Source organism: Mobula birostris, chromosome 15 (genome assembly GCF_030028105.1).
Source record: "Mobula birostris isolate sMobBir1 chromosome 15, sMobBir1.hap1, whole genome shotgun sequence".
Classification (NCBI taxonomy): domain Eukaryota; kingdom Metazoa; phylum Chordata; class Chondrichthyes; order Myliobatiformes; family Myliobatidae; genus Mobula; species Mobula birostris.
The window spans coordinates 22536338-22549702 of NC_092384.1; positions in this window are offsets into that span (position 1 = coordinate 22536338).

The following is a 13365-nucleotide window of genomic DNA, read 5'->3' on the forward strand; positions in this document are numbered from 1 at the left end:
GGCAGGCATAGCTAGGACCCATACGGGTGCCCATAGCTACACCTTTAGTTTGAAGGAAGTGGGAGGAGCCAAAGGAGAAATTATTAAGAGTAAGGACTAATTCCGCTAGACGGAGCTGAGTGGTGGTAGAGGGGAACTGATTAGGTCCGGAATCCAAAAAGAAGCGTAGAGCTTTGAAACCTTCCTAATGGGGGATGGAAGTATATAGGGATTGGACATCCATGGTGAAAATAAAGCGGTGGGGGCCAGGGAATTTAAAATCATCGAAAAGTTTAAGAGCGTGAGAAGTGTCACGTAGATAGGTAGGAAGGGATTGAACAAGGGGGGATAAAACCGTGTCGACGTATGCAGAAACGAGTTTGGTGGGGCAGGAGCAAGCTGAGACAATAGGTCGGCCAGGACAGGCAGGTTTGTGGATCTTGGGTTGACTTTATTAACTGTGCCTCCAACTTTCACCCTGCCCTCAAGTTTACCTGGTCCATTTCCGACACCTCCCTCCCCTTTCTAGATCTTTCTGTCTCTGTTTCTGGAGACAGCTTATCCACTGATGTCTACTATAAGCCTACTGACTCTCACAGCTATCTGGACTATTCCTCTTCTCACCCTGTCTCTTGCAAAAACGCCATCCCCTTCTTGCAATTCCTCCGTCTCCGCCGCATCTGCTCTCAGGATGAGGCTTTTCATTCTAGGACGAGGGAGATGTCTTCCTTTTTTTAAAGAAAGGGGCTTCCCTTCCTCCACTATCAACTCTGCTCTTAAACGCATCTCCCCCATTTCACGTACATCTGCTCTCACTCCATCCTCCCACCACCCCACTAGGAATAGGGTTCCCTCATCCTCACCTACCACCCCACCAGCCTCCGGGTCCAACATATTATTCTCCGTAACTTCCGCCACCTCCAACGGGATCCCACCACTAAGCACATCTTTCCCTCCCCCCCCTCTGCATTCCGCAGGGATCGCTCCCTACGCAACTCCCTTGTCCATTCGTCCCCCCCATCCCTCCCCACTGATCTCCCTCCTGGCACTTATCCGTGTAAGCGGAACAAGTGCTACACATGCCCTTACACTTCCTCCCTTACCACCATTCAGAGCCCCAAACAGTCCTTCCAGATGAGGCGACACTTCACCTGTGAGTTGGCTGGGGTGATATACTGCATCCGGTGCTCCCGATGTGGCCTTTTATATATTGGCAAGACCCGACGCAGACTGGGAGACCACTTTGCTGAACACCTACGCTCTGTCCGCCAGAGAAAGCAGGATCTCCCAGTGGCCACACATTTTAATTCCACATCCCATTCCCATTCTGACATGTCTATCCACGGCCTCCTCTACTGTAAAGATGAAGCCACACTCAGATTGGGGAAACAACGCCTTATATTCCGTCTGGGTAGCCTCCAACCTGATGGCATGAACATCGACTTCTCTAACTTCTGCTAATGCCCCACCTCCCCCTTGTACTCCATCTGTTACTTATTTTTATACACACATTCTTTGTCTCACTCTCCTTTTTCTCCCTCTGTCCCTCTGAATATACCCCTTGCCCATCCTCTGGGTCCCCCCCCCTTGTGTTTCTTCCCGGACCTCCTGTCCCATGATCCTCTCATATCCCTTTTGCCTATCACCTGTCCAGCTCTTGGCTCCATCCCTCCCCCTCCTGTCTTCTCCTATCATTTTGGATCTCCCCCTCACCCTCCAATTTTCAAATCCCTTACTCACTCTTCCTTCAGTTAGTCCTGACGAAGGGTCTCGGCCTGAAACGTAGACTGCACCTCTTCCTAGAGATGCTGCCTGGCCTGCTGCATTCACCAGCAACTTTTATGTGTGTTGCTCAAGTTTATTTTCAGATGCACAGATACCATGAAGTACAGGAACAATGAAAAGTTTACAACAGCCGCCTAACATGCAGATCATACACTCAGTGGCCAATTTATTAGGTACACATATGTGCCTGCTCGTTAATGCAAATATCTAATCAGCCAATCATGGCAGCACTCTGCAGAAAAGCATGCAGATATGGTCAAGAGGTTCTATTGACTTTAACCATGGAATGGTTGTTGGTGCCAGATAGCATGGCCCGAGTATCTCAGAAACTACTGATCTCCTGGGATTTTCATGCACAACAGTCTCTAGAGTTACACACAGGAAATGCTGAAGGAACTCAGCAAATCTGGCAGCATAAATGGAAATGAAATACAGTTGATGTTTCAGGCAGAAATCCTTTTTCAGGACTGAAAAGGAAGGGGTTAGATGTCAGAATAAAAAGGTGGGGTTGAGGGGAATAAGCTAGCTAGAAGTTGTGAGGTGAAGCCAGGTGCTTGGGAAGGTTAGGAGCTGGAGATGAAGGAATCTGCCAGGAGAGGAGAGTGGTCGATAGGATAAATGGGCCCTGGGGCCTCAGGGGAAGGGCATTGGGCATGTGCGGCAAAGTAATAGGCAGGTGAGAGGAGGTAGAAGGCCAGAATGGGGAAAAGAATTAGAGGGGAGGAGAAGGAAATTTTTTTGGACACAGCATCCACACAAACCAGTGTTTGGGGTGGGATGAGCCACCTCAATCTCACGATTTTGGCGGGACTTGACAGTTCTTCCCGAAACTTACGCAGCCAAGGAAACCAGTGTGTTTCATTACAAATATAGAGGAGGCCGCATTGGGAGTATGAGACACAATAGATGACTCCAGCAGACTCACAAGTGAAATATTGCCTCACCTGGAAGGATTGTTTGGGACTCTGAATGGAGGAGAAGGGGACACGTGAGTGGGGAGCTGTAGCACTTAGGGGATCAGTGGGGTGGGATGAATGGACAAGGAGACTGCGGAGTACGTGATCCCTGTGGAAAAAAAGGGTGGGGAATTGGCAAAATGCCTTCAGTGGTAGGATGCTTTTGGAAAGGCGGTAGTGTGGATGGTGTCGTGATGGATATGTAAGATCATCGGGTGGTAGGTGGGGATAAGAGGAACTCTATCACTGTTAAGGTGGAGGGGGGAGAAGTGTCAAGAGTTTACAGAGAATTGTGTGGAAAAACAAAAAAAAATCTAGTGCAGCAGTTCAGTGTGCAGAAGCATCTTGTAAATGAGAGAGGTCAGAGGAGAACTGCCCAACTATTTCAAGCTGATGGAAATGCAACAGAAACCCAAGTGACCACACATTACAGCAGTGGTATGCAGAAGGGCATCTCTGAATGCACAATATGATCATTTCTGAGCCTTGAAGTGGATATGCTACAGCAGCAAAAGGCCATGAACAGACTGAGTGTAATTTATACAAACAATGAAGAAAGTGACTTTGCTTTATTTTACATGTCATGTTTCACACAATCAGACACACATTAATGGTAGTGCAAGAGGTTGTCAATTGTTCAATTGCTAAAATAGGATTAGGGTATTGCAAGACAGTTCAAGCAGCTAATGTTTTGTAGGAAAGTAGCTGTTCCTGAACCTTGGGATGTGGGGGTTTCAGTTTTCTGTACTTCCTGTGTCGAGAAGAGAGCATGATCTGCGTGGTGATGATTCTTAGAAACATAGAAAATCTACAGCACAATATAGACCCTTCATCCCACAATGCTGTGCCGAACATGTCCTTACTTTAGAAATTCCATAGTGTTATCCCATAGCCGTCTAGATAATAGACATCCAGAAATTCAGTTAGTCTGGCACCACCAAAGGGCCGAGCGTGGTAGACAATTGGAGTTTTACTGTAAGTGCTTTCTTTTTGAATTTGTCAATATGGAACAATGGAGTAACTATGACTGTGACCTCTGGAAGAATCTATAGGTAGAGTCTGAAGCTACTGAGATTCCATCTGTACAGAGTATCCAGTATTTACCAATGTGCCAAGTCATCATCAATGTATTTATGCAGCCATAATTGTTCGTATCCTTTTGGATATGCAAAATGTTTAAAACAACTGGTGCACATTCTGCACAATGTTTGTTTCTTATGATTTATTTTTGAAATCTCCCTCCAAATGACATTTAAAGATATTGTCTGTTTTTATGTGGATATGCAATAGATAAAATTGCATTAGAGAATGGTGTGGGAATGGGGAGGAAGAAGTAGTTTAAAGCTACGGAAATCTGTTTGATATATTGCAAGATCAGCTCAAGCAACTTCAGCTCTGCATTATCCTTTTCAAATCAGGCAGTGACCCTTGAAAGTAATTCTTTATATTCCAAAAGAAGCATGCCTGTGTAAAATTATCTTGAGTCATTTTTCTCTCATGTTTTATACAGTATCTGCCTGATGCACTCAATGAGGTGTGGGAGGAACTTTATTAAACTTTCTACAATATAGTTAAATTGTTCTTCCTCAGTTTAGCCGGTTTTTCATATGTCGATTAGTGACCTCGTTTATTCTTTCGGGTCACAGTTAAATAACTGCCGAACATCCTGCTGAGTTAACTGAAGCAACTCTCGCTAAATCATATGCAGCTGATAATCTGCTGATGTACTAATTGTTAGTTTGGTATGTCTATATGTTGCATTGCTGATTATTCCTCAGAATTCTTTATTTGATGGACTCATTAACAGTCAGTCCTTTCAAATACTGATGTATTACGTTGCATTTTTATTAATTGCACTATCTCAATAATGATTTGTTATCAACAGATCTAAGACCTGTCTGTGAAACTGGGAGAAATCCTGCGAAATTTGACTTCATTTCACAAGAACAATATGAGACATCAGAAGTAGATAAAAGGGAGGAGAGGTCAGGAAACAGTTCTGTTCTGTAATATACACTTATGGAAGAATGTAACTAGAATAAGGTATTTTTATTGATGTTCTTTGTTTTTATTTCATATTTTAACCTTTATGTATTAGAGAAGTTATCTTTCAATCCTCTCATAGTTCTTTGAAGCTGACATTTTTAAAAGCATTGGTGAAGGATTAATTGTACAGAAGTGTGAAACAAGCAATCCTCTGCAAATGCTATCTAAGCTGTGTTGTTCCAAAATTATCTATTTTTTATTTCATCCCTTGTATGTTGCTTTTGTATGAATGTTTATTATACTTGAGATTATAATGAAGCTGATTTAGCTTCCTGTTTCACTATTAATTTCAGTCAGCAGATGAAGAAGGTCTTCAGTTATGACACAGATGAGCAGAATTACGTGAATCGAGCACAGATGTGCAAATGGGATGGAGCTTCTAATAATGAGAGTGGTAGGTGATGCGATTCACATTTGACCATCAAACCTGACTGCCTCAGATCTTTCTGTGTAATGGATTCAATTTTTGTAATTTACTTGAGCGAATTTGTTGAGAAATATCGGCAGTTCCTTACTGTTACTTCCCAGCATAAACGCCAGCTCACAAATGTGGAATTCCAAAAGGTATTGACTAATTTCTACTGGATAGTGGAACAGGAAATTGCTTGAAATTCTGGACAATCATTTGGGAGATCAATGCCAGTGTTAAACTAGCACAAGGTATCAAATGAAAGTTTTATGGCTGCCAGGAAGAATGGAAGGCACAGGTGGAATTGTGCATTTTATTAATAATTTAATTTGAGGAAATCAGTTTATTTATTTAAATATGTTAATTTTGTTCAGAACTTCATTTTGGTAAGTGTTTAATTGTTTGTGGGATATATGACGTTTTTTGAGTGTTTCTAAATTATCAGTCTCAGTTGTAAGGAAAGTGTTGGAATTAGTGAAGAATGCAAGAACAATGTTTTGAAAATCATGGAATTATGAAAAGAAAATAATCTTTGACTGCTGTATATTGCCAGGAGACCAGGGAGAATGAGAAGATGTAGTGTACAATAATTTTCAGAAGAGCTTCGTTAAAAGATGTATTTTATAACAGCATGGTCATACAGTCTCTCTCTCTCTCTCTCTCTCTCTCTCTCTCTCTCTCTCTCTCTCTCTCTCTCTCTTTCTCTCTCAAGAGGTACCTGTGAAACGGAGACACCTCTTTCTCTCTTAAGAGAGCTTGTGGTATGACGAAGACCGGCTGAACAAGTGGTCTTTGAGGTAACTGCAAGTCTGTGTCTTTGCTGTTGCTTTGCTCATGCTTCAGTGCTGGTGGCGGGTGCTGATGCATTTTTTGCTGGTGGGAGGAGGTGGGATTGCTGCTTACGGGAGGGAGGGGAGCTGGGGAGTAGGTTGGGGTTATAGACAATAGGTGCAGGAGTAGGCCATTCGGCCCTTCGAGCCAGCACCGCCATTCACTGTGATCATGGCTGATCATCCACTATCAGTATCCAGTTCCTGCCTTATCCCCATAACCTTTGATTCCGCTATCTTTAAGAGCTCTATCCATCTCTTTTTTGAAAGCATCCAGAGACTTGGCCTCCACAGCCTTCTGAGGCAGAGCATTCCATATATCCACCACTCTCTGGGTGAAAAAGTTTTTCCTCAACTCCGTTGTAAATGGCCTACCCCTAATTCTTAAACTGTGGCCTCTGGTTCTGGACTCACCCATGAGCGGGAACATGCTTCCTGCCTGCAGCGTGTCCAATCCCTTAATAATCTTATATGTTTCATAAGATCCCCTCTCAGCCTTCTAAATTCCGGAGTATACAAGCCCAGTTGCTCCAATCTTTCAACATATGACAGTCCCGCCATCCCGGGAATTAACCTTGTGAACCTACGCTGTACTCCCTCAATAGCAAGAATGTCCTTCCTCAAATTTGGAGACCAAAACTGCACACAGTGCTCCAGGTGCGGTCTCACCAGGGCCCTGTACAGCTGCAGAAGGACTTCTTTGCTCTTACACTCTATTCCCCTTGTTATGAAGGCCAGCATGCCATTAGCTTTCTTCACTGCCTGCTGTACTTACATGCTTGTTTTCAGTGACTGATGTACAAGAACACCTAGAACTCGTTGTACTTCCTCTTTTCCTAACTTGACTCCATTTAGATAATAATCTGCCTTCCTGTTCTTACCACGAAAGTGGATAACCTCACATTTATCCACATTAAACTGCATCTGCCATGCATCTGCCCAGTCACCCAGCCTGTCCAAGTCACCCTGTGTTCTCATAACATCCTCCTCACATTTCACACTGCCACCCAGCTTTGTATCATCGGCAAATTTGCTAATGTTACTTTTAATTCCCTCATCTAAATCATTAATATATATTGTAAACAGCTGCGGCCCCAGCACTGAACCCTACGGTACCCCATTGGTCACCTCCTGCCATTCTGAAAGGGACCCGTTAATCGCTATTCTTTGTTTTCTGTCAGCCAGCCAATTTTCAATCCATGTCAGTACTCTGCCCCCAATACCATGTGCCCTAATTTTGCCCACTAATCTCCCTTGTGGGACTTTATCAAAGGCTTTCTGAAAGTCCAGGTACACCACATCCACTGGCTCTCCTTTGTCCATTTTCATAGTTATATCCTCAAAAAATTCCAGAAGATTAGTCAAGCACGATTTCCCCTTTGTAAATCCATGCTGACTCGGCCCAATCCTGTTACTACTACCCAGATGTGTCGTAATTTCATCTTTTATAATTGACTCCAGCATCTTTCCCACCACTGACGTCAGGCTAACCAATCTATAATTCCCTGTTTTTTCTCTTCCTCCCTTCTTGAAGAGAGGGACAACACTAGCCACCCTCCAATCCACAGGAACTGATCCTGAATCTATAGAACATTGGAAAATGATTACCAATGCTTCCACGATTTCTAAAGCCACCTCCTTAAGTACCCTGGAATACAGACCATCAGGTCCCAGGGACTTATCAGCCTTCAGACCTAACAGCCTATCCAACACCATTTCCTGCCTAATATAAATTTCCTTCAATTCATCCATTACCCTAGGTCCTTTGGGCACTATTACATCTGGGAGATTGTTTGTGTCTTCCCTAGTGAAGACAGATCCAAAGTACCTGTTCAACTCATCTGCCATTTCCTTGTTCCCCATAATAAATTCACCCGCTTCTGTCTTCAAGGGCCCAATTTTGGTCTTAACTATTTTTTTCCTTTTCACATACCTAAAGAAGCTTTTACTATCCTCCTTTCTATTCTTGGCCAGTTTACCTTCATACCTCTTTTTTTCTCCGAGTATTGCCTTTTTAGTTACCTTCTGTTGCTCTTTAAAAGTTTCCCAATCCTCCGGCTTCCCACTCGTCTTTGCTGTGTTATACTTCTTCTCTTTTATTTTTATACTGTCCATTACTTCCTTTGTCAGCCACGGCCTCCCCTTACTCCCCATAGGATCTTTCTTCCTCTTTGGAACGAACTGATCTTGCACCTTCCGCATTATTCCCAGAAACATTTGCCTTTGCTGTTCCATTGTCATCCCTGCTGGGGTATTGTTCCATTGAACTTTGGACAGCTCCTCCCTCATAGCACCATAGTTCCCTTTGTTCAACTGTAATACTGACACTTCCGAGTTTCTCTTCTCCCTCTCAAATTGTAGATTAAAACTTATCATATTATGGTCACTACCTCCTAATGGCTCCTTTACCTCGAGGTCCCTGATCAAATCCGGTTCTAACATTCCACTGGCATTCTTTGGGGGCACTCCTCTGTTTTTGTGGATGGTTGCAAAGCATTTCAGGATGTGTATTGTTATACATTTCTCTGACATTAAATGTACTTTTGACACCTCATGGTCACTTTAGCCATGAGTAACTGAACTTTCCCTTGAGGGATATGATCCACTGGACTGCTACCAGGGATGCTGGGTTTGCTGTATGCAGAGAGATGGAATCAACTGTATTCGGTAAAGATGCCTGGATAAAGCAGATAACATAAGATGGCGACATGTTCGGACGCAATGGCCTCTCTGGGCCAACTAACCAAACCAGATTTGATTTGATCGAAGGCACCACCCACCATGGACATTTTCTCTTCTACTTCTTCCGAAAGGACAGAAGATACAGAATCCGGAAAGCACATAATCACCAGGCTCAAGGACAGCTTCTATCCCATTGCTGAATGGCCCCCAGTACAACATGATGGGCTCGCAACCTCACAATCTACGTCATTTTTGGCCTTGTACCTTATTGTCACCCTGCACTGTACTGTCACTGCAACTATAATAATTTACTCTGCATTCCATTATTGTTTAATTCCTTGTTTTATTTCAATCTACTGATGTGATGAAATTATCTGTCTGGATGGCTTGCAAAACAATTTTTTCTGGGTACCTCAGTGACAATAATAAACCAATAATCTTCTGTGGACTGGCTGGATGCAGAGATGCAAGCCATCCCATCTTGTTTAGGAGTCTAGAATCAGGGGTTATAATCTTAGAATAAAGGATAGAGCATTTAAGACCAGATGAGAAAAGAATTCTTCACATGTAGGAGGATGAATTGTTGGAATTCTGTATCTGAAAGAGCCCTGGTGCCTCACTCCTTGGTTCATTCAAAATTGATAGATTTCTAGATATCCAGGAAACCAGAAGAAACAGGAATAAAGCAGGAAAATGTTTACTAGGTAGAAGAGGAGGCTTGAAGTACATCCTGCTCCTATTTCTTAAAATTTGCATTCACAACTTTGACAGTCAAAGGTTTTCTAAGGTGCTTCTTAGGCAGACTGTGGCCTGGCAGCCCTTGTGACCAGATTATGTTGGCATGGTGCCTTGCAGGTCTATGCTGAATATCGTGCGGCCTCTCAACTGGCAAGTTTATCCATATTGATGACAGATTGTAACTTAACAAATATGCAGGCAACCAATCAGCTATTCACTGTAAATGAAATATAGTACTCAAATTATACTATGATTGTCAGTATAATCTATAGGTTACATAGATTACAAATTTCTTGGTACATATTGGCAGCAATGACATGAGTAGACAAGGTGAGGCGGCCCTGAATGGAGATTTTGGGGGTCCAAGTAAAATGCTAAAAAGAGGACCTCCAGGGTAGTAATCTCTGGGTGCTGCCTGTGCCATACACAGGTGATGGGAAGAATAGAATGATTCAGCAGGTGAATGCGAAGCTGAGGAACTGCTGCTGGGGGCGAGGCTTCAAATTTTTGGATCATTGGGATCGCTTCTGGGGAAGGTTTGATGTGTACAATAGGGACGGGTTACACCTGACCCTAGGGGGACCGATATCCTTGCAGGCAAGTTTGCTAGTGTTGTTCGGGACAACTTAAACTAATTTGTCATGGGGATGGTAACTAGAATGAGAGTGCTGAGGATGAGGTAGTTGGTTTACAAACAGAGGCAGTGTGTAGTGAGACTCCTTACTAGAAGGAACTAATGATAGGGCAAAATTGCAGTCAACAGGATGAGATGCAATGTAAAAGGCAGCTAAAATTGAAAAGGGTGATGAATATAGTTCTGAAGATATTATTTTTGAATGCACGCAGTATGCGGAATAAGGTAGATGAACTTGTAGCATTGTTACAGATTGGCATGTATGACATCACTGAGTTCTGGCTGAAAGAAGATTATAGCTGCAAGCTTAACATCCAAGGATACGCATTGTCTCGAAAGGATTGACAGGAAGGCAGAGGCCGTGGTATGTCTCTGTTGGTAAAACTGAAATCAGGTAATCAGAAAGAGGTGACAACAGGTCAAAAGGTGTTGAATTATTGGGGGTAGAGCTATGGAACTGCAAGGGTAAAAAGACATAAAAGGAGTATTACACAGACCACCAACTAGTAGTAAGGGTGTGGCCCACAAATTAAAATGGGAAATAGAAAATGCATGCCAAAAGGGCAATTTACAATAGTGAGGCAGATTGGGAAAATCAGGAAGGTGTGGGATCCCAAGGGGAGGATTTTCTAGAATGTCTCGGAGATGGCTTTTCAGAGCAGTTCATGTTTGAGCCCATTAGAGATCAGCTGCTGTGGACTGGATGTTGTGCAATGAACTGGAATTGATTAGAGAGCTGAAGGTAAAAGAGCTCTGATGGAAAGTGATGGTAACGTGATCAAATTCACCATGAAATGTGAGAAGGCAGCAGTTCCTCTAATATATCAGTATTATGGTAGAGAAAAGGTAATTACGGAGGCATGAGAAAGGAGCTGGTCAAAATTGATGAGAAAGAACACTGGCAGGGATGATGGTAGAGCATCAATGGCTGTAATTTCTGGAAGCAATTAGGAAAGCACAGGATATATACATCCCAGAGAAGAAGAAGTATTCTAAAGGCAACATGATACAACCATGGCTAACAAGAGAATTCAAAGCCAACATGAAAATCAAAGAGGGGGCAGATAATAGATCAAAAATTAGTGGGAAGTTAGATGATTGGGAAGCTTTTAAAAACCAACAGAAGGCAACTAAAAAGTCAGTGAGAAGTTAAAGGTGAAATATGAAAGTAAGCTAGCCAATTATATGAAAGAGGATACCAGAAGCCCCTTCAGATACATAAAGTGTAATAGAGAGGTGACAGTAGATATTGGAGAGCAGGAAAGCTGCTGGAGAGGTAGTAACGGGGAGCAAGGAAATGGCAGATGAACTGTATACTGTAAGATTTTGCATCAGTCTTCCCTGTGGAAGATACTCGCAGTATGGTGGAAGTTCAAAAGTGTCAGTGGTCCAAAGTGTATGATGTTGCCATTACTGGAGCGAAGGTGTTAGGAAACTGAAAGGTCCGAAGGTAGATCCTGTGTCACCTGGACCTGATGGTGTACACCCCAGTCTTTTGAAAGAGGCGGCTGAAGAGACTGTGGAGGCATCAGTAATGATCCTGGAATAGTTCCAGAAGACTGGAAAATAGTGGAGCAAGGAAGAAGAGAGGAAATTACGGGGCAGTTCGTCTGACCTCAGTGGTTGGGAGGTTGTTTGAGTTGATTGTTAAGGATGTGTTTTCAGGGTACTTGGAGGTACATAATTAAGTCGGCCATATTCAGCATGATTCTCTCAAGAGTAAATCTTGCCTGACAAACCTGTTGGAATTCTTCGAAGAAATAACAAGCAGGCTAGACAAAGGAGAATCGGTTAATGTTGTCTATATGGATTTTCAGAAGGCCTTTGACAAGGTGTCACACATGAAGCTGCTTAACAAATTCAGAGCCCATGATATTACAGGAAAGATTCCTACCATGAATAAAGCAGTGGCTGATTGGGAATAGGCAAAGTGGGACTAAAGGGAGCCTTTTCTGGTTAGCTGCCGGCGACTCGTGGTATTCCACAGGGGTCTGTGTTGCGATCACTTTAATCAGTAGTCTGGTCCTCTTTACATTCTGTTGGGAAGTACGTTTACAATTATTCCAGTGAAAGATTGAGAGTAACAGTTTCAGACAGAATTTAGATGAAAAACAATGAGCTGAATCTGGATTCTCACGGGTTTTGTTATGGCAGAGGAAATTTCAATATCCAGCAAATAAAAGCAAATATTCTCACCATTGGTATATATTTAAAAAAGGGTAACTGAGAGCTGTGATGTTGATTAACATAAACTGAATATTCTATTGTAAAGTCGGAATGATAAAATTACCTGGTTATGCAAATGTACTGATGATTTCCCATTTTTCATTTTCTTAATCTGTCAGATGTAAATCAAATACCAAATACAGAAGCTGTGGAAGGATCTATGAGGATGACAGTACCAGCTTTCGCAGATTAAGAATGCTTTCTATCAGCCAAATGCCACATTATGGAACATCATCTGCTCACCGCCTTGTTGATCGACAACGATTATTACACCCAGCAACTCTTTAACATCCCTTCATTCAACTTGTTCAAAGAGAAGCTTTACTGACAGAAAGGTAACAAACACTGTTCATATAACTAAGTTAATTTTTGCCAATTTGCAGTTGTCTACAGCCTATACTATATAATCAGGTTGTCTGCAGTATTGGGAGACTGATGTGGTATTGTGTATATCGGAAATATTTTACAAATATTGGTTGATTGTATTCTTAAACATACCTCACCCCCTCAATCGAACCTACATGAGGCACTACATTTCTCACCATGACTTCACAACAACATGGAGGTTTGGCCTCCAGAAGATAACCTGCGTACATCAAAGAAGCGAATCTCCAGATAAGAATGATTCTATTGATTTACATTTTCAATAAAGCGTCAAAGGTGAACTCAGGCAAAAAAATTGATTGGCTGATATTCATTGGCACATTTTGACATCATGACCATTTCCTTTAACTCCCTTTTGTGAAAACAGGGGATATTGGAAGTTCACAGAACAGCCGTAGAAGAGTACATGTTATCATTTTGTTTTCAGTTCTACAAAACCCATTGCTGAGCTAGGTCAGTTTTCAACCATGAATTTTATGCATCAGTTTGTTACTTTATATTGATATTGAATCATTCTTATTGAATGTATTGTACTTCACTTAAAACGTTTGCTGTTCCGGTAAAATTTATATTTTGTGAGCATGTAAGTAGTCAAAATTATGTTTGATGTTAGAACAAGGGAAAGGGGTGTTTTAGTATCTTGAAGTGATGAGTTCTTCGGGCTATTGTGTACAGCAGATTCATTATTATTTTGAA